The sequence below is a fragment of the Hypanus sabinus genome, chromosome 1, assembly GCF_030144855.1.
Source record: "Hypanus sabinus isolate sHypSab1 chromosome 1, sHypSab1.hap1, whole genome shotgun sequence".
Taxonomy (NCBI): domain Eukaryota; kingdom Metazoa; phylum Chordata; class Chondrichthyes; order Myliobatiformes; family Dasyatidae; genus Hypanus; species Hypanus sabinus.
The window spans coordinates 23,148,611-23,176,447 of NC_082706.1; the positions used below are offsets into that span (position 1 = coordinate 23,148,611).

Below are 27,837 nucleotides of genomic sequence, written 5' to 3' on the forward strand. Positions count from 1 at the left end.
TTCCTCTGCAGTGTCTTGATGGTCGGGGGGGTGGGGGGAGGCGCTGGTGGAGGAGAGAAACCTATTTCCATGCATGTCCCTACAGAGAAAATGTCCTGACTCAACACTGAGGCTACCATGGGGCTAATTGGGATGAAATCAGAACAAAAATGACGCATCAAAACCAGGCATCCATGAGGTGAAGTGGACCATAAGCAGCAGCACCACCATCTGCAGCCTGATAACTGGTCATATCCCTCAACCTGCTATTATTTTTATATCGCCCTCCCCTCCCCTCTTCCTCTATTACCCACTCTTGTCTTTTACCTCTTCTCACCTGTCTATCACTTCCCCCTGGTCCCCTCCTTCCTTTTCTTGTATGGTCCTCTCTCCTCTCCTAATAGATTCCTCCTTCTCCAGCCCTCTGCATTTCCCACCACCTGGATTCACCCATTATCTTCCAGCTTGCTTCCTTCCCCCCAACCCATCTTTTTATTCCAGTTTCCCCCTTCCTATCCAGTCCTGAAGAAGGGTCTCAGCCTGAAACGTTGACTGTTTATTCATTTGCATGCATGCTGCCTGACCTGCTGAGTCCATCCAGCACTTTGTTGCTATAATTTCCAGTATCTGCAGATTTTCTCCTATTAGCCTTTTATTTATTTATTCTTGTTTAGAGATACACCGTGTAAGAGGATCTTACAGCACTTTCAGCCACACCACTCACCAACCCATCAATTTAATCATAGCCTAATCACAAGACAATTTACAAAGACCAATTAACCTACTAACTTGTGCATCTTGGGACTGTGGGAGAAAATTGCAGCACCCAGAGGAAACCCACACACACACGGGAAGGAATGTACAGGCTTGCTTACAGAGAACTCTGGAAATGGACTCCAAACTACCCCATTGTTGAGTTCTGACCAGCGACCAATCCGCTTTTGCGGTTGATTAGCAAGAGCAAATTAAAAGAAGGCAGGGGCAAGCGCAGCGGCCATTGACTGAGTGGACAGAGTCAGAGTGGTGATCTTGAGGCTTTGGTCCTTCGAGGCTTCAGTCAGAGAAAGCAAAAAAAACCCGAAAACCTCTAAGTAAAGTTCTTTGTCCTTCCTTCCTCGCTTTATTAGTTAGGATGATAGAGATGCCAGAAAGGATAGTTAAATGTTTCTCTTTTGGGATGTGTGAAGGCAGGGAGTCCTTCAGTATCCTTGACCACTACAACTGTGACGTGTGTCCAGCTGCAGCTTCTAACTGTGTTAAAGAGTTGGAACTGGATGAACTCTAGTTCAGTCGGGGCGATAGAAATAGGACATATAGAGAGGTAGTTACACCCATGGTGCAGGACACAGTAAGCTGGGTGACAGTCAGGAAGGGGAAAGGGGTTAAACAGCCAGTGCAGAGTCCCCTTGTGGCCATCATCCTCAACAACAGGTATGCCACATTGGATAATGTTGAGGTGTGGAGGATGATCTAACTGAGGAAAGTCACAGGAGTTGGGTCTCTGGCACTGAGGGAAGAGAGGAGAAGAGTCATATTGTGGTGATAGGGGATTTGTTAGGGGAACAGACAGGTGGTTCTGTGGGCAAGAGCAAGATTACCAAATGGTATGTTGCCTCACAGGTGCCGGCGTCGAGGACATCACGGATCGAGTCTTCGGTGTTCTTCAGTGGGAGGGTGAATAGCCAGAGGTTGTGGTCCATGTAGGTACCAATGACATGGGAAAGATGAGTGATGAGGTCCTGCATAGGAAGTTCAAGGATTTAGGCGCTAAGTTGAAAAGCAGAACCTCCAGGGTGGTGCCCTTGGGATTGTTACCCATGTCACGTGCTTAGTGAGGCCAGAACTAGGAAGATTATACAGTTTAACACGTAGCTAAGAAATTGGTGCAGGAGGGAGGGCATAAGACTTATGGATCATTGGGTTCTCTTCCAGGGTAGGTGGGACCTGTACAGAAGATACAGTTTGCACCTGAACTGGTGGACTAATATCCTAGGAGGACGGTTTGCTAATGCTGCATGGTGGGGTTTAAACTAGAATTGCAGGGGGATGGCAGCCAGAATTCCAGAACAGATAGAGGAGAGGTTGTGGTGGCAGATGTTGGTAAGACCCCAGACAAAGTCAGGAATCAAAGCTTGAGCATGGTGTGATTAGTGTCCTGAACTGTGTACGCTTCAATGCAAGAGGTATCGTAGGAAAAGCAGATGAGCTCATGACATGAATCAACACCTGGAATTATGAGTTTGTAGCCATTAGTGAGACTTGGTTGCAGGAGGGGCAGAACTGGCTCAATATTCTGGAGTACCATTGTTTTAGACGTGACAGAGCAGGAGGGATTAAGAGAAGGGATGGCATTACTTGTCATAGAAAATGTTACAGCAGTGCTCTGTTGCGACAGACTGGAGAACTTGTCAAGAGAAGCTTTATGTGTGGAACAAGAAAGGTATGACTGTGTTAATGGAGCTATATTACGGACCACCCAATAGTCCTAGGGATTTACAGGAACGTATTTTTAAAGGGATCAAGACTTTTACAAGAAACATAAGTTTGTTTTAGTAGGTGATTTTAACTTTTCACATATTGATTAGGACTTCCATACTGTAAAAGGACTAGATGGGATGGAGTTTGTCAAATGCGTTCAGAAAAGTTTCCTTCATCAGTTTGTAGAATTCCCAATGAGAGAGTGTGTGATACCAGATCTGCTGTAAGGGAATGAGGCAGAAGGTGGTGTAGGGGGACACTTTGCATCAGTGACCACAATGCTATTAGTTTCAAAGTAAATATGCAAAGATATTTCAAAGTAAGTATGGTCCATGGGTTGAGATCCTAAATTGGAGAAAGGCCAGTTTTGATGCTATCAGAAATGATCTGGCAAATATGGATTGAGACAGACTGTTTTCTGGCAAAGGTGTACTTGGAAAGTGTGAGGTCTTTAAAAATGAATTTTTGAGAATACAAAGGTAAAAATAACAAGTGCAGGGAGCCTTGGTTTTCAAGTGATATCGAGGCCCTGGTTAAGAGTGAAAAGGAAATGCATAGCAGGAAGGAACAAATGAGGTGCTTATGGAGTACAAGAAATGCAAGAGAACACTTAAGAAAGAAATCAGGAAGGCTAAAGAAGGCATGAACTTGATCTAGGAGAGAGGTGAAAGAGAATCTACAGGTACTGTATGTTATGAGCAAAAGAATTGCAAGGGGCAAAATTGGTCCTCTGAAAGACCAAATGGTAATTCCTGTGTGGAACCAAAACAAGTCGGGAAATCTTAAATGAATTCTTTGCATCTGTATTTACTCGGAGATGGATACACAGTCTATAGAAGTGAAGCAAGCAGCATTAACTTTGTGAACCCTGTACGGATTACAGAGGAGGAGGTGTTTGCTACTCTGAGGCAAATCAGGGTGGATAAATCCTCAGGGCTTGACAAGGTGTTCCCTCTGACTCTATGGGACGCTAGTGCAGAAATTGTTAGGGCTCTAGCAGGAATATATAAAACATCCTTAGCGACAGGAGAGATACCAAAGGATAGCCAATGTTGTTCCGCTGTTTAAAAAAGGCTCTAAGCAAGCCAGGAAATTATAAGCCAGTGAGTTTGACATCAGTTATGGGAAAGTTATTGGAAAATATTCTAAGGGACTGGATATATGACTATTTGGATAGACAAAGACTGATTAAGGACTGTCAGTATGGCTTTGTGCATGGCAGGTCATGTCTAACCAATCCTACAGAGTTTTTAGAGGAAGCTACCAGGAAAGCGGATGAAGGGTCTTGGCCCGAAACGTTACCTGCTCCTTTCAACGGATGCTGCCCAACCTGCCGAGTTCATCCAGCTTGTTTGTATGTGTTAAGGTGAGGGGGGGGGGTTGATATGCAGATGAGAGATTGGGGGGGGGGGGAAGAGTCAGAATAATGTTAGAAGCTCCAAGATGATAGATGGAAGTGATTAAGTTCTAAAGATGATGGAATCTCATAGGAGAGGCAGGTGGAGTGTGAAACAAAAGGAGGACGGTGGGGTGAGGAATCACTGGGAAGAGTGTATGGATTCTGGGCAGATGGAGAGCATGAAAGGTGATGAGGGAAAATTAGATTATGAGGAAGGAAAATGAGAAGGAATACTTTTATTCCCACTCCCCCCTCCCATACCTGTATATCACCCTCCCCCCCCCATCAAGTAAGTCCACCTATCACATGTCAGCTCTTGTTCCACATTCCCACCATCTTGTTCAACTGGTTACCTCTGCTTTGCTTTTCCAGTACTGATGATTTCCCTCCACAGTTGCTGCCCAACCCACTGAGGTCCTCCACCAATCTTCCTGTTGCTGCACAAGGAGCTCAGTACCTAACATAGGTGAGAGTGTCTGTCCTTGACATGGGGCAGTATCTTACCAGGTGTGGAGCCCAGATGCCCTGGCAAATAAAAAAAATAATTAAGCTTCATGGGGAACACATTCCAGTGGTTGGAGTCATATAGGAGATGGTCATAGGTCAAACATCCCAACCCCAGGACATCGGGGCAGGTCATCCTCAGGGTGGTGTCCTAACCCAACCACAGTCAGCAGTTTCCTTCCTTCCTTCCTTCCTTCCCTTAGCTATCAGAAGTGGGGATATTTACTGACAATTGCATAACTTTCAGTTTCACGCACAGCCCTTCAAACAATGAGCCATTGTCTGTGTAAAATCCAAGCACCATTCATAGAACATAGAAGAGTGTGGCACAGGAATAGGCCCTTCAGCCCCTGAGGTCTATGTTGAACATGAATCCCAATTAAATCTGCCTGCATATGGTCTATGTCCTGCTGTTCCCTGCCTGTTCATGAGACTGTCTCATTGCCTCTTAAACACTGCCTGCCATCTGATTCCATGACTTCCCCAGGCAGTGCTGTCCAGACAAATCTGCGATTCTCTGTGTTTAAAAAAAATAGCTTGTAAATCTCTTAAACTTTCCCTCTCTCTGCTTAAATCTGCACCCTCCAGTCCCCAGAGTCCATGGCATAAAAAAGGTTGGGAACCCCTGCTCTCACGTTTAACATTTAAATTCTTGGAGAAATAGACTCGATAGATAAAAACAGAGACCCTTCATCAGGACCGGAAAGGAAGAGGGAAGATTCAAGAATGGGGAGAATTCTAGCTTCTATCCCCCCCCCACCCCATTTCCTATCAGACCTGAAATGTCTTGTCCTGAAATGTCAACTGTTTATTCTTCTCCATAGATGCTGCCTGACCATTTGAGTTCCTTTGGCATGTTGTGTAAGTTCTGGATTTCCAGTATCTGCAGAATCTCTTGTGTTTCTGATTATCTAACTCTGATTCTAATAATTTTATATCTATCAGATCTGTCCTCAGCCTCTGATGCTCCTGAGAAAACAATCCAACTTTGTCCAAACTCTCCTTATATCCAAGGCAACATTCTGGTGAATGTCTTCTATGCCGTCTCCAAATTCACCACATCCTTCTTGTAATGTGGAGATCAGCATTGTACATACAGTCAGCATCACTGGAGGTTTATACAGCTACAACTTGACTTCCTGACTTTTAGACTCAATACCCTGAGTGATGAAGGCATCAGCCGACAAATGGCAAGTGACACTCATAACCTCCGAGTTCCAAGTAAGAACATCTCCAACAAGAGATGGGATCTAATCTCCTAGACATTCAGTGGTAGTACTGTCACCAACTCCACCACCGTTAACCTTGAGTGGAGGGTGGAATCACAGGAGAAGTTACCATTGACCAGAAACTCAACTAGACTATTGGCATAAATAATGTGCCTTCAAGCACAAGTCTGGGTGTTCTGTGGTGAGTGCCTCCTCAATTAAACATCTCCATATCTACAAGGTACAAATCAGAAGTGTGATGGAAAGAAAAACTGAATTCTAACATTACTTCAGAGTTTCATCATGAACCAGATGATCTAACTGGTACCCCATACACTACTCTGCACCACTGGCAAATTGCTTTGTATTTGCTTGACTTGGTCAGTTCCACAATATTTCACAAACTCACAGATTCTATCATCAAGAAGGACAAGGCCTTCAGCTGCTTTGGAACACCAACTGCAGGCCTCCCTCCAAATCACACACCACTGTGACCAGTAAGTATTTTGCCATTCCTTCTTCATTGCAGGATCTAAGCCATGGAACTCCTAAATGAATAGCACTGTAGTAGGACCTTCACCAGAAGGACTACAGCAGTTAATGAAAATAGTTCATAATCATATTCTCATCCTTCCTGGAGTGAGGTGACCGGAATTGAGCACACTACTCCAAGTAGGCTCTGACCAGGGTCCTATGTAGCTGTAACATTACCTCTTGGCTCTTGAACTCAATCCCATGGATGATGAAGGCCAATACACCATATACCTTCTTAACCACAGAGTCAACCTGCGCAGCAGCTTGGAGTGTCCTATGGACTCGGACCCCAAGATTCCTCTGATCCTCCACACTGCCAAGAGTCTTACCATTAATATTATATTCTGCCATCATATTTGACCTACCAAAATGAACCAACTCACACTTATCTGGGTTGAACTCCATCTGCCACTTCTCAGTCCAGTTATACATCCTATCAATGTCCCACTGTAACCTCTGACAATCTTCCACACTATCAACAACTCATTCAACCTTTGTGTCATCAGCAAATTTACTAATGCATCCCTCCACTTCCTCATGCAGGGCATCTATAAGTATTATGGAGAGCAGGGGACCCAGAACAGATCCCAGTGGTCACCAACCTCCATGCAGAATATGACCCATCTACAACCATTCTTTGCCTTCTGTGGGCAAACCAATTCTGGATCCATAAAACAAGGTCCCCTTAGATCCCATGCCTCCTTACTTTCTCAATAAGCCTTGCACGGGATACCGTATCAAATGCCTTGCTGAAATCCATATACACTACATCTATTGCTTTACCTTCATCAATGTGTTTAGTGACATTCTCAAAAAATTCAATCAGGCTCATCAGGCATGACCTGCCTTTCACAAAGCCAAGCTGACTAGTCCTAATCATATTATACCTCTCCAAATGTTCATAAATCTTGCTTCTCAGGATCTTCTCCATCAGCTTACCAACCACTGAAGTAAGACTCACTGGTCTATAATTTCCTGGGCTATGTCTACTTCCTTCCTTGAATAAGGGAATGACATCTGCAACCCTTTAATCCTCTGGAACCTCTCCCATCCTCACTGATGATGTAAAGATCATCACCAGAGGCTCAGCAATCTCCTCCCTCGCCTCCCACAGTAGCCTGAGGTACATCTCGTCAGGTCTCGGTGACTTATCCAACTTGATGCTTTCCAAAAGCTCCAGCACATCCCCTTTCTTAATAGCTACAGGCTCAAGCTTTTCAGTCCGCTATAAGTCATCCCTACTGCCCTTCTCTGTGTCATCTCAGTGTTTCTGAGAGCACTGTCATATTGTTTTGCAAGTCAAATTACATGGCTCTGGAAACCTTTCTAATCAGAAGTCACACATGCATGGATGAACCATTTTCTATTGGACGTTTGAGTAACAATGGTGGCACTGTTAGTGGAGCCACTACTTCACAGCACCAGGGACATGGGGTCTGGTTCAATCCTGACCACAGATACTGTCTGTGTGGAGTTTGCCCATTCTCTCTGTGCCCACTTCGGTCTCTCACAGGTGCTCCAGTTTCCCTCCACAAGATGTGTGTGTTGGAAGATGAATTATCTGCTGGAAGTTACATCTAGTGTGTAGGTGAATGGTAAAGGCTTGGTGGCGAGGTGGGAGTTACAGGGAACATGGAACAGTATGGCACAATACAAGCCCTTCAGCCCAGGATGTTGTGCTGACCTTTTAACCTATTTCTAGATCAATATAACCTTTCCCTCCCACATAACACTGCACTTTTTATCATCTGTGTACCTATCTGAGTGTCTCCTGAATGTCCATAATGTATCTGCCTCTACCACCAGCTTTGGAAGTGCTTTCCACACATTTACCACCTCTGTCTTAAACTTCGATCCAATCACCTTAAGGTTACGCCTTCTTAGATTAGTCTTGGGTAAAAGGCACTGGTTGTCCAATCTAGGTCTGTGATCGTATTGTTCACCTCAATCAAGTCACCTCTCTTTCTCTTTCGCTCTCTAGAGAAAAACCCCAGCTTGCTCAAAGTTTCCACAACAGGTTGTGGGAAGGATGAAATGGGATTAATGTAGGATTGGAGTAAACGGGTGGCTGATGGTCGATATGGATTCACTGAGCTGAAGTGCCTGCTTACTTGCTGTGTCTACTGTAACTCACTTCGGGCATCTCCTCGAGAAATTAGATCACTTTGATCCAGTGGCAGCTTGTGACTTAATTTTATTTCTGTTGTCCATCAAAAAGGGCCAGGCCTTTGCCTGCTGTGTTCACTGGGTTATTCACAATGCTCTCCTTTCACTGCATCAACCTCTCCTTTTCCTCCGCCACCCCTCCCTGCAGGCGAATGACCCTTGGCCAATTCCCAGCACAGCAACCAGTGAGAATTGTGCATTCGCTCACCCCCCTTCAATCACCTACAGAGCTCCTGCATCCATCCTCATTGCCCTTCCCTCACTGGTCATTCGCAGCCAGTGCTTGCTCATACCACCAACCCTAAGGTGCTCTCTCCTAAATGTCCACCAATCTGGGCTGAATTTTTTTTTATCCATTCTGCTCTGCAAGAGGAAAGGTTTCCTTACAGTGAGGCCAATTTAATTGGACCGGGCCTTGTGTCCATTAAGTTTCCAAGCAGCCAGATGGTTTGCAGGTGTTAAATGACAACTGTTTAATGCATTGAGGAGACTTTAGCAGATGGATTGAGCTAATGGCTGGGTGGCCAATGGAGCCACGTTATGCCCTGAACAGTGTTGAACTTTAATGCAGTGAAGGGAAGCTCTTTCATGGCAACTACCCATCATGTGTTCAGGAATTGAGAGGCCATCAACATCAAGAGTGGGAAAACAATCACATTGTAGTATTGCATTCACCCTCATTTCTATGGAGTAAGGGTACCTTTTACAAACTGTTTGCTGCATGTGTCATAAATTTGATTATTTGTTCTTCCAACCACTGGCATCATTTTAAGTGTTAAATGAGATTAGTTTAATTGGTCACATGTACATCAAAACATCCTGAAGGAACACTTATTACCCTGGATCCATTGGGGTCCTGAACCAGTGTGGACAACCGCATTCACCTCAACTCTGTACTGATTCCACAAAGTACAGACTCACTTTCAAGGACTTTACAACTCATGTTCTTGGTATTATTTATCCATTTTTTTAAATTTGCACGATTTGTCTTCTTTTGCACATTGGTTTCTGTCAGCCTTAATTTATTTTCATAAGTTGGGTTGTATTTCTTTATTTTCCCATGAATGCCTGCAAGAAAATGAACCTCAAGGTAACGTATACGCATGTTGATAATAAATTTACTTTGACTTTGAAAATGAAACATACAGTGAAGTGCTTTGTTTCCGTCAACAACCAACACAGTCTGAGGATTTTACTGGGGGCGGCCCACAATGTCGCCACGCTTCAGGCACAGACTTAGCATGGCCACAGCTTGCTACCCGTCTTTGGAACGTGGACAAAACCAGAGCACCCGATAAAAATTCACATGGTCACAGGGAGAACATACAAATTCCTTACAGACAATGGTGGGAATTGAATCCCCGATTGCTGGTGCTGTAAAGCATTACTCCAACTGCTATGCTACCGAGAGTTGACCATCTCAATGAAGGGAATTTTGTTGGTGGTTTTAATTCATTTTGTTTATCCCAAAATGCAACTGCACTATGGCGCCTTGGTCAGTACAAGTAGTGAAAGAAAGGGAAGGCATTGAACCAAGGGAATGGAAACAGGTGCCTTTGCCTATCATCGAGTCTGAATTGATTATCCAGCATCGGTTTACACAAATCGTCCTCAAATCCATTTTATTTTTCTCCCATCCACATCAACCTCCCCAGATTCTATTATGTACCTATGCGAGGGGTGATTTGCAGTGGCCAATTAACCTGATAGCCACTGTGGTTAGGACGTGGAAGGAAAACCGACATTGTCAAAAGCAGAACATGCAAACTCCACACAGACAGTACTGGAGATCGGGATTGAACCCAGGTCTGAGGCAGAAGCTCTATTCGTTGTGCCACTGTTCTGACCAGTCCCGAGCATTCCTGAGGGTTTAGTCCTGGTGAAAACGGGGTGATGTTCCCCCGTTGGATTGTATGTTGGGAAAGTGATACAGAGCTCTACACACACACCTCCCACTGCTAAACTCTGCACCAACACAACACCCTCTCCATAATAGCGTTCCTTGTACCAGTCCCTACCACCTACCAGTGCAATGAGATTGTCTAGGGGGTACTCAGTGACTTGAAGTGGTGGCAGCACTGATTTTCCTAAGGCCAAGTCCACTGGTTGCAGTCACTTCATCAGTGCAGAGCATATTGCAAAGCCTACAGAAACAGTCATAGAGCAGTACAGTTTCTTGTTCAGCCCATCTAGTCCATGCTGAACTATCTATCTGCCTAGTCCCGTTGATCTGAATTTGGGACATAGCCCTCCATACCTTCCTATCCATGTACAATTCTGTCTTCAATGTTGAACTGAACCTTCATCCACAACTTCCACTAGCAGCTAGTTCCACCCTCTCACTGGAAGTTCTCACTCATGTTCCCCTTAAACATTTCTCCTTTCACCCGTATCGCATGATGTCGAGTTTTAGTCCCAGCCAACCTCAGTGGAAAAAGCTTGCACCCCTCATAACTGGATAGAACACTATCAAATCGCCCCGCACTCCCCTACACTCCGGGGAATGAAGTCCTAACCTAGTCAACCTGTTCCTATAACTCAGGTCCTCCAGTCCCGGCAACATCTTTGTAACATAACTCATACTAGGAAGCCATGAGACTGGCGAAGGACTGCCCGACCAGTGAGCAGCGTAAATAGTCTGTCTTCTGTGTGACACTGCTGGAAAGCAACAAATAAAGTGAGTCATGCAGAAACCAAGTGTGAGCCAGGTAGAGCATCACACAGAGAGATGGGGTGGGGGGGGGGGGGTCAATGCCAGTTTATTCACGCTCTCATGGTGCTCTAAAGGTAGGGTTAGGAACTTACAGTCCTTACTGTTGCATAACATGGGGAACAATAATAAAGGATTATTTACATTGTATATAGAAAATACTGACACACATGCCTGAGAGCAAACAAGACCTTTTCATCAGTTGGTCATTGGCAGTAAATGGACCGTGTCAAGTCCTGGCGTTGAGCTGGAAGATGCTGATCACAGGTTGCCCATCCTCATCCATCCCATTGTTACCTCTACAGGGTATTATCAAACGTACACATCACTGTCTCCCCTGTTTCTGTTCTGGCAGGCAGTGTTGCTCCATTGTGGGAGTGCTGGAGAGCTATTCAGTGGCACTCCTAAGCTTTCAATAGATTTACAAAACATTCTTCTTGGAATGTGTTGTCTATTCTGCTTCTGTCCGTTCTTATCACGTATTTGTATTGCAGCAATCTTCATTACGAATGCTCAACATAGAGTTAAAGGGAAAGCAGAGTGGTGAGACAAGCTGAGAACAAGCTGTATGTTTTGGTTGTTATGTTTTATAACTCCAAAACATAAAACTAATCAAAATAAAAACAAGGAGCCAGGAGATAAATCGTGTACATTCGTTTTTCACTTCAAGTGAGGTGCGTACGCATCATGTGGTAGCTTAATGATGTCAACCACTTACAGTGCGTACCCATAATGAACTATTTAAGCAAAGAATGCTTAATCAACATATTTACAATATTACTCTAATATTACTGAAATATTAAATATACAACACTCCTCAATGCTTAGCCATAAACTCCAACGCAATATAGGATGCATCTCATATAAACACACAGTATACTACATAGTACAACTACTATACAAGCATCCACAGCATAATAAAGTTTAAATTGTCCCACTCAGGCCCAAAGATTTCACTGTTGTGAAGGCTTTCTTACTCTTGTAGGATAACATATTTCCTGGCAAAGGGGATCCCTCTGCTTGTCAGATGAGACCTGTGGCTGTGAAACTATCTCGGGTTCTGGTACCTCCTCCATGGTGGTTGTAGGGGTTAATTCTGCGACTACAGGAAACATTTCTGACAGCTCTGGACACCTTTCTTTTCCTTCCTTTTTCTTCTTCTAGTTGGTGTATTTTGATCTTGGAAAAGTATATTTAGTTCACTGGAGTATTCTCTTAATCCTTCTATGAACTGATCTCTCCTCTTGGTTTCCTCATCCACGGCATCATCTCATTAAGCCTCTGTTTCTGCACCTCCATTGACTCCTTTCTCGTTGGCCCTCCGTTCATCCAGCTATTTTTACAAGCTGCTTTGTGTCTCCCACCTGAAGTAATCTTAAAGTAGATTCTGGTTCTTTATACTCACAATAGCCAAATGCTTACAACTTTCTTGAAACTCCTTGAACTCTCTTCCAGCTTAAAACCAAGCCACATTTTGCAAGTAACTGCCTGATGGTCATATCAGGTTTCTCTGACATGTTGCCTACAGCAACTGCTGTAGTTGTACCACTGCTTTTGTCACTGTCACACTCCCTCTGAGCAACTTCCTTTGTCCAATACGCTTTCCAAAAAAAGGCATAGAGTTTGGGGCCGACGGCTGTTTCTCCTCTGTTGGGCAACGGTTCACAGCAAAGAGGCTGTTGTGGCATCATCTTAATTTGCTTTCAGTTGACTGTATTAGTGGGGATGTACGTGCAATTGGTGGATGGATCGGATGGATCTCCAATCACATAGTATTTGTGTCAGACATGCATGACCTCACAATGCCGGCATTCCTGTTTTACCACATAGAAGCCCTGGCTATTGGTTATTGTATTTCACTGTTATAAATGTCATTCCCACAGGCGTTCTCTTTTCTCCAGTATATGTTCTTAGTTAGATATCTGCAGACTTCAGTTTAGCATCTTTGAAATGACGGTCAAACTCATTTTGTGGATCGATTGAAACAGCCAAGTTAGGGTCCAATTCAATTTTAATTAATTTGCTGTTCACTTCTGGGGTGTAAGCAATATTGCTTGTTTACTGTTAGTTTTCATATTTTAAGTCTCAAGACTACCCAGTCCTCTCATTATTTCAGATTTTTTATCAATAGCATACAGATTAGTGTTCCTTTTGAAACTGCAACTTGATTTTTTAGCTTTTTCTTTTCTCTGTGCAGTCTATTTATTTTTGTCTGTGTGGCATGCTCTGTGTACGTGTCCTACTTTGTGGCATTTTCTGCAAGTCTCACCTTTAAATCTGCATTGGTCTGGTGAATGCGAGACGCTGCCACAATACGAAAGCAATTTGTTCAGCCTGGCTGGTTTCTGTTTGAATGTTACAATTCTGTTCGTACTCCCTTTCATTCCTGACTGCAGCTCAATTGCACCTCTGTCTGCTGTTTCCATTGATACAGCTATTTCAACCACTCTTTTAAATGTAAGCTGTGTGTCATTAGGAGTCATGTTTGAATGCTTTCTTGGATGATTCCACAAACTAAACAATCTCTCAGTGCATCATTAAACCTATTATCAAACTGACAATGCTCATACAACTTCTTCTAATCACCCACACCATGGATGCTGAGATCTTCTCCCCCTCTTTTTGATTCCACTTATGAAACCCAAGGCATTCTGCAATGAACAATGATTTCAATTCTAAATTTTCTTACATTACTTTCATGATATCAGCAAAGCTCATTTTGGCTGGTTTGGATGGAACAATTAAATTTCTGAACCTTTAAACCCAATGCATTCAGCAAAACTGGCATTCACTTCTCGTTCGCTATTTTATTTGCTTTAAAATACTGCTCAAGTAGTTCAGTATACATGAGCCAGTTATCCATTGAGCAATCAAAAGTGTCAATCTTTCCAATGTAGCCAGCCATTTCTGCTCTCTTTTTATGACTGTTATCCAGTACTCACTGTTTATGAACTCATAAATTCACAATCATCACTCCTTTTGCAAAGAAAACATGCTGTTTGAATAAAAATGTGCTTCTCTTATATTTTAACAATGTCTTCAACAGGTAAGTAGTCCTCTAGGGTTTGTTTTAAAACTTACTTGTAGCCACTGTTACATTTTGTAATTCTAAAACATAAAACCAATCAAAATAAAAACAAGGAGCTAGGAGATAACTTGTGTACATTCATTATTTTTACTTAAAGGGAATATAATATCGTGGCGTGATGATGCCATTTACAATACATACATTTACATATAACCCATAATGAATTATTTAAACAAATAATGCTTAATCAACTTACTTATAAGGTTGCTCAAATATTACTGAAATATTAAATATACAACATTCATCCCTAATTAGCTATAAACTCCAACTCAATATAGAATGCATCTCAACTCAAATATGTAACATATTTCTCTCTAGTCATCTGTATATATACTTCATACCATATAATACAAGTACTATATAGACCTGTATGTAACTCTCGTCAGGGTCATTTTACCCTTTCAGTCCCTTAACTCTACCCACAACAATTCTACACTTTCCGATCAAATGTCACTTCTTTCTAATGATTTGATTTTATTTTTCATCCACAGGGTCATGCCACCCCTTCTTCCTGCCTGCCTCTTCCTTTCAATACAATGTGTATCCTTGGATGTTAAGTTCTTAACATAATCATAATCATCTTTCAGCCACAACTTAGTGATGTCACAATGTCATTGTGTTACTAGATCATTTACCTTACTCTGATAACTGAGTGCATTCAAATATAACACCTTTATTCCTGTATTTGTCTACCTTTTTAATTTTGTACCTGCGTTACACTGCAGCAAATCCCACCGACAACAATTTTGCCCTCTCATCCACCTGTCCTCCATTATACACTGCCTCTGCTTGCATACCATCTGCCCCATCCTCAGCCCTATCACTCAGTTTCCCAACCCCTTACCAAATCAGTTTCACCCCTCCCAACAGTTATATCAAACCTGCCCATAAGGATATGTGGAGAGAGTTTAAAGATCGACTGCACAGAGTACAGGAAGGTGTGTTCCTGTTAGAAGGAAGGCCAGAGATGGAAAGATAAGAGAACCTTGGAATATTCAGAGAGGTGATGAATTTAGTCAAGAATTAAAGGAGAAGTATGTAAAGATATGGAAGTTAGAATCAAATGGATCACATGAGGAGAATAAAGAAGCCAGAAAAGAACTAAAATAGGGGATTAGGAAAGCCAAGAGGGGGCATGAAAATCCTTGGCAAATAGAATTAAGACATTCTATATATACATCAAGAGCATGAGGATAACTAGGCAGAGGGTAGGACCACTCAAGGTTAAAGAGGGGAACATTTGCTTTGACGCAGAGTGTGTGAGTATATGAGTCCTTAATCTTGCTTCAGTATTAACCAAGGAAATGGACAAGGAGGACCGGGAGATCAGACCTGAGTGCATAAATATGTTAGGGCATTTAGAGGTCAAGAGGAGGAAGTGTCGGAATTCCTAATGCGTATTACGGTGGATAAGTCCCTGTCAGGAACGGGGCTGGATGGACCCAAACGCAGGACGCAGACACTGAAGTACAAGGGGGAGGACAGGATGGGGATGCCATGGCATTTAAGGGTAGAGCTGGGGTTCAGGTAGATAGGGTGTCAGGCAGGCTCCCGGAGTTCAGGCAGGCAGGCAGGCAGGTCTCCGGGGTTCAGGCAGACAGGTCGAGGTGGCTAGATAGGCTGGTGGAGAGCTCTCCCTGGGCGGGCCGCATATGTCCCAGGTAGGGTTGCATCCCAGGCGGAAACACCGGAGGCCTGGGCACAACACGGACCCCTAGGCGGGTGCGGGGCACAATCCCAGGGTTCGGGTGGAAGAGAAGGATGGGGCAGAAACCCTGCCGGGCATCGGCAGACCGGCCGGGCCTGCCCGACGGAGGCAAGGGGTAGAAACGGGCATAGGTCCAGGGTGAACAACACAACAGTCATGATAACAGGAAAATCGGGAACGGCCGGTAGACAGCGCGACCGCGTGAACAAAACAAACGAGCGGAGAAGCGGGACCAGCGCATGGGAAGAAAGGTGGGGGAGCGGACCAACCTGGTAGTACTGGTACGGGGCAGAGAAGCATGATGAAGAGTAGATCTGAGCCCGGGCAGGATACAGAACGCAGAGAAGAGTTCGGAGCCAGCCGGGAAACAGAACAAAACGACCACCCCTCTGGTCCCAGTCCCAAGGCCCCTTATAAACACCTGCAGCTCAATGAGTTACAGGTGTGTCTCCTTGAACAAGGAAGGTCCTAACTAGATCACAGGTGACGGGAGGGACAACTGCAGGACCCGGAGTCCGGACCAGATCAAGACCCGAACGCGGATTCTGGACCGGACCCTGACAGTCCCCCGACCCTGATGAGATTTACCCCAGGTTATTGAGGGAAGTGAGAGACAAGATTGCTGGGGCCTTGACCATTATCTTTGTATCCTCTCAAGCCACAGTCAAAGATTCAGAAAACTGGCAAGAGGCTAATGTTGAATCTCTATTTAAGAAAGGTACAAGGGAAAGCACTGGAAACTATAGACCGATGAGTCTAACATCAGTTGTAGGGAAATTGCTGGAGGAAATTCTAAGGGATAAGATATATGGGCACTTGGAAGCCTGTGGCCTAATTAAGGGGAGGTAGCATGGCTTTGTGTGTGGCAAGTCATGTTTTACCAACTTGATTGAGTTTTTTGATGAAGTTATGACAGAGATTGATGAAGGTAATGCAGTGGATGTTGTCTACATGGATTTCAGTAAAACATTTGACAAAGTCCCTCATGGAAGGCTAATCCAGAATATTAGGATACATGGGGTCCATAGCGAATTAACCGTATGGATTCAGAACTGGCTTGCAGATTGAAGACAGAAGGCAGTGGTCGAAAGGACTTACTCGAGCTGGAAGTCTTTAGTCCGTGGTGTTCAATGGGGATCTGTGCCAGGACCTCTGCTGTTTGTAAGGTATATACATCACCTGGATGAAAATGTAGATGGGTGGGTTAGTAAGTTTGCAGATAATACCAGGGTGGGTGGAATTGTGTAAAGTGTAGAACGCTGGCAAAGAATACAGCATGACATAGATCAGTTGCAGATGCGGGCAGAGAAATGGCAGATGGAGCTTAACCCTGATAAACGTGAGGCGTTGCATCTCGGTAGGGCAAATGCAAGTAGCGTATACTGTTAAGGACAAGTCCCTTGCTGTGTTGCTGCACAGAGAGATCTAGGGATCCAAGTTCATAGTTCGATGAAAGTGGCTACACAGGTCGATAAGGTGGTTGAGAAAGCTTCTGCAATGCTTGCTTTTATTAGTTGAGGCGTTGAGTTCAAAGGTCAAGAGGTTACTTTGCAACTTTATGGAAGTCTGGTTAGGTTGCAGCTGGAGTATCTCATAAGGTTTTGATCACCCCACGTTGAGGCTTTGAGAGGCTGCAGAACAGTTTTACCAGAATGCTGCCTGATTTGGTGGGCATGGTTTAGAGAGGGTGGGCAAAATTGGCTGGTTTTCTCTGGAGCAGTAGAGGCTGAGGGAGATCTGATAGAGGTTTATAAGATTATGAGAGGCAAAGATAGAGTGGACACAGAGTATCTTTCTCCCAGGGTAGAAATGCCTAATACCAGAGGGCACACATGGAAGATATATTCAAAAGGGATGTGAGGGATAAGTGTTTTACTCAGAGAGTTAGTTATGGATGCCTGGAGTGCCCACTGCCTGGTATAGTGGTAGAGGCAAATACATTAGAGGGTTTTAAGAGGCGTTTACATGTGAATATGTGAATATGAGGAAGATGGAGGGATTTGGACATTGAATAGGTCGGAGGGATTAGTTTTTGGGTTTTTTGATCTACTTTTTAACTCATTTGGCAGAACATTGTGAGCCAAAAGGACCTGTTCCTGTGCTATACTGTTCTATGTTCTAATACAGTACAGTACAATCTAAAAGTCCATAATACAGTGCAGTCCAAAAGTCCTGTCTGGCCAGTGAAGTATAAGAATCTAGCGAAGAATACTTTAGTTGTCACACGTACACCAAAGCATGCTGTGAAATGCATTGTTTTGTTTCAATGACTAACACAGTCTGTAAGAGTCACTACGCTTCTCATGCCTATAACATAACCAAAAGTTACTAATCTGTACTTTGGAGTGTAGAGAAAACTGGAGCACACAGAGATGATGCTGGTGAAGCACAGTGACAACTTGTTGGCACCAAACACAACCACAATGAAGTGTTACACTAGCTGTTATGCGACTATTACATTACATATGGCAGCTGACCAAAATGTCGGTCAAAGACAGGTTTTATGGAGCACCTCAGTGAAGAGAGAAGCAGGGAGATTTTGGAAGGTTTGATGGTTGAAGTTGTAGCCACCATTAGTGGAACAACCTGATTTTGGGGTACACAAGATCCAAATGGATTGCTCTACCATTAATGAGAAAGACCTAAGTTTGTTACTGGGATGGGGAAGGGGAGGCTGTGAATGGATTTGAACAAAACGTAGATTACACATTTGGCACAGCAGGATTAGCAGGCAGTTCTGTTCAGCAAGTGTGAGGTTGATAGGACACAGGGGGTGGAACCATGGATGCAAGTTCAGTGGAAGTGCACAAGGATTGTTCCTAATAAACCTAAAGTGCCAAATTTTTCCAATCAAAGTTTACAATGCATGATATCAGCATCTGAACGAGTGGCCTTCTCCTGAAGCGTTAGGAATGCGGCAGCTGTCTCTCTCAGGAGGACGAGATTCCCACCTTTACTTGTACGAGGACGCACACTGGAGTGAGATAGATACAAGAGATTCTGCAGATGCCGGAAATCTTGAGCAACACACACAAAATGCCTCAGGGACTCAGCAAGTCGGGCAATATCTCTGGAGTGAAATGAATGGTCATCCTTCATCAGGACTGAGACCAATCAGCCGGTGGAGTGGTGTTGCAGCCACAACCTTGCACTCAGTGTCAGCAAGACCAGGGAATTGGCTGTGGACTTCACAAAAGGGAATTCAGAAAGTCCACGCTGAGGGGTCAGTGAGCTGCTTCAAGTTCTTGAGCTTCAACATCACTGAAGATTGGTCCTGGGCTCTACACAAGAAGCACACCAGTGGCACGACTTCATTAGGAGTTTGGTATATCTGTAATGAGACCGTCAGGCCTCTGCAGGGAGCCAGAGAGCATTGGGCTCTGAGGTTTTTAGAGCAGCTGAACTGGTTAATTATTGTTTAACTACAGTCATTAATCACATAGAGATCCTTGTGTTTTTCTCGATCGACTCGCTCTTCGGAATGTGGCCACCTGGTGCTTTCTGCTTAAGCTTAAGTTCAACAGTTAGGCTCAACAGTTCTGTGTTACTTGTATTTTTTAAGCAGATGCCTGATTAGCGCTACTGGCTGGGTCCCAGCTTTGAAACCGTTATGTCTCGCGGTGTTGCTCAGCCGAGCCGCTGATATTCTTTCAGCGTTATTATGAATAAACTCTTACTGCTGTCTCTCATCCGCAGTTGGTTCCGATATAGCTGGTGCCCCTTGTGAGGGAAGGAAGCTGCCATGTAATGGGCCCAGTGGAGGCTGGACAGTGGTGTTTTGCCATCAGTCGGCTTTAGGTGAGTATGCCATCTGTTCCCAAGCCCGCATTCTGAGTTTCTCAAGTTTAAGTTCTGTGTTTCTAACATTTAGACTAGCTACGGTGAGCTTCATTTCGGGATACACTAGTACCCTTTCCGGTGAGAGCAGAGATGCCCTCAGCCACACTACCCCCCAAAAAAAAGCAAGAATGCCCTTTGCTTTCTGGGTCCGAGTGGTGCCAATGCCACCCTGTCAAAGTGCCAGGCTTCTCTAGTTCAGATTCTGAGTTTCTCTGGTCTCTGTCGCAAGCTTTTCAAGCTGCAAGTACCCAGGTTCCCAGCTTTAGGATCCTGTGACTCAGGTGTGCCTAGCAATTGAATGTGTCAAGCAAACTTATCAATAAAGTTCCTTTGATTCGACAAATCAGCATTCAAATCAATAGCATACATTTTGGAAGAACTCGCCCTTTCCTACTGTTGTTCCTCTATTAAAGTCAAATCAATGTTCAGAAGGACACTATTGGGAGTAATTGAAATAAACTTAATGCCAACATCTGCAGAGGGATGAACTAATCTTTTATTATGTATAATTCCCTTCAGTACGTTCTGATGAGTGCTGTTAATGGTAGCAAACGTTCTGGTGTCAAGTGTCTCCTAAAACAGTAATTTGAGTTTCCAACCCTGAAGAGCCCTGCTCCAAAAGTGGAAGTATGCAAACTGTCAAGTAAGTTAACTCAATCAAGAGTAAATTACCTTATATTTAACCTCATGATAAAAGTCATGGTATAGACTGTGAAAACTGAACTTTCATGTATCAAATGAAACAGATCTCCACAAAACCAGCTAGCTCAGCGATAGGAAGAGTCTGTCCATGCTGCCTCGGTCTGTAAAATTGAGAGCACAGCCTTCGGTACCCTAATTGCCACTGGAAAAAATAGTGAAGAGTAAAACTCTGTGAGCAAGATCCTTTCCTAGGTTTCAAGTTTCATGTTGTCTGGTCTTTTTTCCGGGTATAAGCATACCAATCTAAGCGTCCAAGGTCGTCAAGTTTCTTTAGCTTTCCCATGGCCCTCCTGGTTTTCCAAGTGCTTCTCAAGCTGTCCAAGATTTTTTCAATATTCTTCCTGTCTCAAGTACTCCCAAGTGTGTTTTGAGGGATCTCAAGTTTGTCTCAAGGACATCTATGGCTCTCTTGGGGTTCCCAGGTCTCTCCTGAGGTTCCCAGGTCTCTCCTGAGGTTCCCCAGGTCTCTCCTGAGGTTCCCCAGGTCTCTCTTGGGGTTCCCAGGTCTCTCCTGAGGTTCCCCAGGTCTCACCTGAAGTTCCCAGGTCTCTTCTGAGGTTCCCAGATTTCTCTAGGAGTTCCCAGGTCTCTCTAGGGGTTCCCAGGTCTCTCTAGGGGTTCCCCAGGTCTCTCCTGAGGTTCCCAGGTCTCTCTAGGGGTTCCCAGGTCTCTCCTGAGGTTCCCCAGGTCTCTCTTGGAGTTCCCAGGTCTCTCTAGGGGTTCCCAGGTCTCTCTAGGGGTTCCCCAGGTCTCTCCTGAGGTTCCCAGGTCTCTCTAGGGGTTCCCAGGTCTCTCCTGAGGTTCCCCAGGTCTCTCTAGGGGTTCCCAGGTCTCTCCTGAGGTTCCCCAGGTCTCTCTAGGGGTTCCCAGGTCTCTCCTGAGGTTCCCCAGGTCTCTCTAGGGGTTCCCAGGTCTCTCTTGAGGTTCCCAGGTCTCTCCTGAGGTTCCCCGGTCTCTCTCGAGTTACCCGGGTTTCCCTAGGCTGTCATGTGCTGGCCTTAGGGAAGGTGGTCCAGTATTGAGTTATTTGGGCCAGTGCAAGGCACTAGAGAGCATTGGGTTCCAAGGTTTTGGAACACCTGAATATGTTACTTGTTTAGAATTCCTTGTGTTTGTCTCAAGTGACTCACTCTTTGTAATGAGGTCTCCTGGTGTTTAAGCTTGTTGAGTTTATTTTGATAGGCTCAGAGATACCGTGTTGGTTGTATTATTTAAGTGGATGCCTGATTGGTACTGATTGCTGGGTCCTAGTTTTGAGACGGTGCTTCTACCCGTGTGGCTCAGCCAAGCCACTGATACTCTTTGGGAATTATTATGCATAAGTTCTTACCACTGTCTCTACATCGGGGTCCGTCTCCTTCGCACTTGGGTTCTGACGTTGCCAGTGCCCATCGTGACAATGTCACCGGAGACTGGCAAATTTCTGCTTCTGGACAGCAGGCAGCATCTTGCTGATTTCATTGCAGCTTGGTATAGAGGCTCCAAAGCACGAGATCACAAGAGGCTGCAGAGGATTGTGAGCTCGGCCAGCTGCATCACGGATAAACACTCCCGACTGTCGAGGACAGCTTCAGGATACGGTGCATCAAGAAGGGGGTCATACATCTCTAAAGACCCATACAAAACTCTGGAATAGATTGGCAGGTCAGGCAGCGTTGATGAAAAGGAATAAACAGTTCATGTTTTCGGCTGACACCATTCAGCAGGTGAAGAGTCCCGAGGTTCAAACATTGACTGTTTATTCCTCTCTATAGATGCTGCCTGACCTGCTGAGTTCCTCCAGCATTTTGTGTGTGTTACTTTAGATTACCAGCATCTGCAGAACCCCTTGAGGTTATAAAGACCCCTACCATCTGGGACATGCCCTGTCCTCACTACTACCATCAGGGAAGAGAGACAGGTGCCTGAAGACACACAAGAATTCAAGAATAGCTTTTTCCTTTCCTGTGTCAGATTTTTATATGGTCCATGGATCCATGATCACTGCCTCATTCTTCCTTTACCTGCTCTATTTACTTATAGTAAAATTATGTCTTTGGACTATACCGCTGCAAATTTCACAAATTTGTCGTCATGTTACACAATTGATAATAAGCTTGGTTCTGAGTCTGATGGTGAAGGTGAGATGGCTGGAAGACCAGAGGTCCTGATCTGGATATTAGACTGGCAAAAATCCTAGGCTATTAACGTCTGGTTACAGTACTGTGCAAGAGTTTTAGGCACATATACAGTATATAGCTGAAGTGCCCAAGACTTTTGCACAGTATCATATTTGCTAACGTGGAGCTGAGAGCAAGTTTTTAAATCTGGCTGGAGCAAAAATTGGTGGAAATGGCAAGGGTGGAGTGGCGTGGGAAGGATGTGGGACAGGTGGCACAGAAGGAGTGATGGGGGGCAGGGGAGTGGTGTGGGTACAGACACATCTAGCCCTGAGACACTAGTCAAGGTAACTTGATTCTAAAAGTGGATTATTGTTTATTACAGAATGTCTCTCCAGAGCTTCCCACTCCCCCCTCTCTTCCCTTCCTCTTCTTCCAACCATGATCCCCATCTCCCTGCCCCCTTCTCACTCTCAGTCCACAAGAGAGACCCATATCAGAATCATGTTTATTATCACTCACAAATGCCATGAAATTTCTTTTTTTTTAACAGCAATGCATAAAATTGAGTAACGGAAGTTAAGGGATAACCCAATGGGGTTTTTAGAGACAGAAAAACGGCTTCCTCCATGGTCTCTCCACAGACTGAGGACTTCAATAATGACAGGAAAATACACAAAAATGAAATTTTTTTTGGGTTAATGCTCTGCGCCATCTGAAAGGCAAATAATAAACAATTCCAGAAGGAAGTGAACGTGTCCAACATGTTTTAGTGAGGAAATAAATTGGATGGTTGACTAAATGGGATGATTCTCTAAGGGAACCGGCACATGTCCTATTCTGGTCCATGCCTTCTTGTCAATGTTCCCATTAGACAGGAAGTACAGGATTCTGAAGACCCACATCTCAGGGTTCTACAGCAATTCTCCAGCTAACAGCAGATTCTTGAACTGATTAGAAAGCCCTAACACTACCATGTGCCACTAGGTCCAAGAACAGTACTACCCCTCAACCATCAGACTTTTGAATAGGAGAGGTCAGTGACAGTGATCTCACTTTAAGAATGTCTTATCTTGTTATTTCATGCGCTCGTTATTTATTGCTATTTATTTATATTTGCATTTGTCTTCTGCACTCTACTTGTCCTTTCACTGTTCCTGTTTACAGTTACTATTCTATGAGTATGCCCACAGAAAAAGAATCTCTGGATTGTATGCTGTGACATATATGTACTCTGAATTTTGGATTATATATATTTTTCTCTCAATCTCACACTAATGTAATTATGTTTTTCCCTTATTTTTGTATATGCAAGCATAAACAACAAAATAAACATAATTAGACTAGGTATTGTGCAATAATTATAGATTATGTTAACTTGCTTTTGCCCTCATTTTAACATACTGTGTCACTGCTGTAAAAAGTATGATTTTCATGACATTTATATGTACGCCTGTAAGAACAATTACCTCAAACTTGAACTTGAGGTATGGTGTCCTGTAGGGTCTCAGAATTTGGTAACAGCATCATTAAGATTGAATCCCATTGCCTTCAGAATTCAGCTCCCAACCACTTCCCTCAGGAGAACTTGCCGAGTTATTTCTGTCAGGACTTTTCTACGAAGCAAAAAGAAAACAGTTCCACGGCAACTTGCACAAGTAGTTTTATTAATTGCAGGTAGTCACAAGTAATTTTCTCTGCGCCAAACAAAGGAGCGATGGGTTGTTCTTTACATCTGTTTCATGATCACAAGACACTGCCGGATATTAAGAACATGAAGTCCTTGCAGGTCTACCCATTAATGAGTTACTGGTCAGTGCTGAAGCTGGGTTTGTTTTGTACCATGTTCTTGCTGCAGCCACCCAAAGAGGAAAGCATCAGAAGCCTCGCACGGAGACAGTACGCGGTCCAACAAATGGTGCGAGTGGTTGCTTTGGTCATTTTTCCCGTGATCACAAGACTCTGCGACACATTGCTGATGCAGAATAAAACTGGGGATGAACAATAATGCTGGCATTTTGAGTGATGATTGCTTCTAATGTTTTATATACGCTGTAAATAATGTTGGTTGTAACTGGTGATTGGGTTGTTGGTTCAGACCACAACCTGTTGATGCGAAAACAATTATCTTATCGTTTTAAAGTCTTCACAGGTGGTGAACTAATATTTGAAGTGCATTCATATTTAGGAAGGAATGCAATCCACGTTATCTGCCTCATTGGTTAATGACAGCTTGGGAGGTTATGGACAGTTGAAGTCCCAAGGATCAAGTGAAAACCGGGTGCTTGTATAACATTCAGTCTGGGGATAATCTGTGATATTTATCTTTTGTTAAGATCCTCAGCATCTCCTCAGTTTCACAATTCTTGAGATTCAGAATGTTGTGGGTTGGGGTGACAGGGTGGCACAATGCTATTGCAGTGCCAGCAATCCGCGTTCAATTCCTGCCAGCGTCTGTAAGGAGCCTATGCATTCTCCTCTGTGCGTGTTTCCTCTGGGTGCTTCAGTTTCTTCCCACATTCCAAGGACATTCCAGGTAATAGGTGAATTGGTCATATGGGTGCAATTGTGCAGTGCCAGATCGCAGGATCAGAATGGCCAGTTTCCGTGGCGATTCTCTAGATAAAATAATAAATAAAAACACATTTGGGCCACCTCAGCATATGGTCTAGGCTGGAGAGTACTGTGTGATGCTGGTTACCAATGTACTGGGACAACCACAGAGAACTGTAGGGTCAGAGGTGCTTACTTTTGGCAGAAAGCTTAAGCTAAGTGCCCTATCTGTGTAACACCTTAAACTGGCCACCAGAGGGTGGCAGAGGTGCCAAGGCCAACCCTTTTCTGCTCGCCTGCCTATTGGGCTAATTATTAATTCATTGTCATTGCTTGTGCCTTGTTTGGCGCCCTATGCATGTTCCTTGTCCCTTGTTTCTTTGTTCAGTCTTGAAGCCATCTTTTGTAAGTGAAACTCTGCCTTTGCTTGCAGGGATCACTAGTTTCTGGTACTTCAGTTAATATTGCGTTTTTTTATTTTGCCTTTTGACTTTGTGACCCTGTGAGCTTTTTTTTTGGACACTGTGCCTGTACCTTCTAAGGAATCCAGTAAAGTCTTGTTTGAGTTTTCCCTCTAATTTTGTGTGATGTGTTTCTGAAATTGGGTTCATCGCTATTCAGTGTGAGGGAAGTTAAAACTGAAGAAATTACCTGGTGAGAATCTGTGCTTTTGGGAGAATTAAAGCTTTCAAGGTGATATCTTGACAGGGAGCAGGGAAGTTCTCTCTTGTGTCCTGAATAAAGACCAATCTTCAAGTGATGCTGTAGAAACATTATCTGGTTCATACTTTATTTTCTGGTGGAGGCTTAGGATGTGGTACCAACTTTCATGCTGGTGTAATTTTTTAATTACTCTTCTATATGATGTGGACTTCTGTGGGAGGGTGTGCAATTAATATTTTGACTTTCTGGTTGGAAGTCAAACTCACTGTTGTGGGTCTGGGTCAGTGACTGACCAGGTTGAGAAATGGAGGGATGTTTCCTTGCCAGCACTATAGGAGTGGACAATGAATCGAAACTGAACATACTTTCTAAAGTTCATCATTTAGCAAAAAGTTTAACCAACTCCGATAGATGGTCAATGGTGAGTACCCTAACCAGGTGCATTGAAATCCTGATAGGGAAGCACCAATGCTCAGGAACGGAAAAGACTACAGAAAGGTGTGAATATGACTAGGCCCACCCTAGGCAAAGTGCTCCCTACCATTGATTTCATTTGTACAGAGTGCCAGCTGATGCACCATCAATAACTCTTGGAGATGGGAGGCGAACGATAGGCTTTTATTAGCTGCAAGAGACCACTTGTTTTCTCAGTTTTAGTTTTATTTACATCGTTTGTCTTTTATGCACTGGTAGTTTGTCAACCTTTGTTTATATATGGTCTGTCATAAATTCTACTGTTTTTACTTATTTCTCCTGTAAGTGGCTGCAAGAAAATTAACCTCAAAGTAGTATATGTTAACATAGATGATAGATAGATAGATACTTTATTCATCCCCAAGGGGAAATTCAACATTTTTCCAGTGTCCCATACACTTATTGTAGCAAAACTAATTACATACAGTATTTAACTCAGTATAAATATGATATGCATCTAAAATCACCCTCCCAAAAAGCATTAATAAATAGCTTTTAAAAAGTTCTTAAATAGTTTACTAAAGTGCATTGAGTGGTAACTTAAGCTCAGTCCTAACCCCGGCACTTTAACATGTCTTGCCCCTGGTGGTTGAATTGTAGAGCCGAATGGCGTTGGGGAGTAATGATCTCTTCATCCTGTCTGAGGAGCATTGCATTGACAGCAACCTGCCACTGAAGCTGCTTCTCTGTCTCTGGATGGTGCTGTGACCGTAGCCTACTCAGCGCCCTCCTCTCTGCCACCGATGTCATACTCTGCAGTTCTGTGCCCACGACAGAGCCCACCTTCTTTACCAGCTTACTAAGACGTGAGGCGTCCCTCGTCTTAATGCTGCCTCCCCAGCACGCCACCACAAAGAAGAGGGCGCTCTCCACAACTGACCGATAGAACATCTTCAGCATCTCACTACAAACATTGAATGACGCCAGCCTTCTGAGGAAGTACAGTCGACTCTGTGCTTTCCTGCACAAGGCATCTGTGTTGGCAGTCCAGTCTAGCTTCTCGTCTAACTGCACTCCCAGACACTTGTAGGTCTTAACCTGCTCCACACATCCTCCATTAATGATCACTGGCTCCATATGAGGCCTAGGTCTCCTAAAGTCCACCACCATCTCCTTGGTCTTGGTGATATTGAGACGCATGTAGTTTGAGTTGCACCATATCACAAAGTCCTGTATCAGTTTCCTATACTCTTCCTCCTGACCATTCCTGACACACCCCACTATGGCCGTGTCATCAGCGAACTTCTGCACATGGCAGGGCTCCGAGTTATATTGGAAGTCTGATGTGTACGGGGTGAACAGGACCGGAGAGAGCACGGTTCCCTACGGCGCTCCTGTGCTGCTGACCACCGTGTCAGACCCACAGTCTCCCAACCGCACATACTGTCTGTCAAGTAGATATATTGCTACAAAAGTCCTATCATTTCATGCTGAAGAATTTAAATTCAGATTAATTTATCTAAATTTAGTTTACTGAGTTTCTGTGATGGGATTTGAATTCTTATCTCTGGTTTCCCTGTCTCTGGGCTGTTACTTCATTAACTTAACCAAAATGCTGCTCTCCTTCTATACCTGACTATACTTCAAACATATGGCTGCAGAATTATTTGGGGACATTGTGTCAAGTCTAAGAGGACTTGCTGCCAGCAAACACAACCATTAGCTATTTACTTACTTCCAAGTTTTCTCAGTGATCACTGAAAGCAATAGCCTGTAACTTCCCTTTTGGAGC

At 44.0% G+C, this 27,837-nt stretch overlaps 1 long non-coding RNA gene across 1 annotated transcript; it reads left to right on the plus strand.

Annotated features, from left to right (window-relative positions):
* Positions 1-19,323: 19,323 nt before the first annotated feature.
* Positions 19,324-24,407, plus strand: LOC132391944 (uncharacterized). Its single transcript, XR_009511393.1, has 3 exons — positions 19,324-19,572; positions 20,134-20,257; positions 24,274-24,407. It is a non-coding gene; the product is annotated as an uncharacterized LOC132391944 (long non-coding RNA).
* Positions 24,408-27,837: the final 3,430 nt, after the last annotated feature.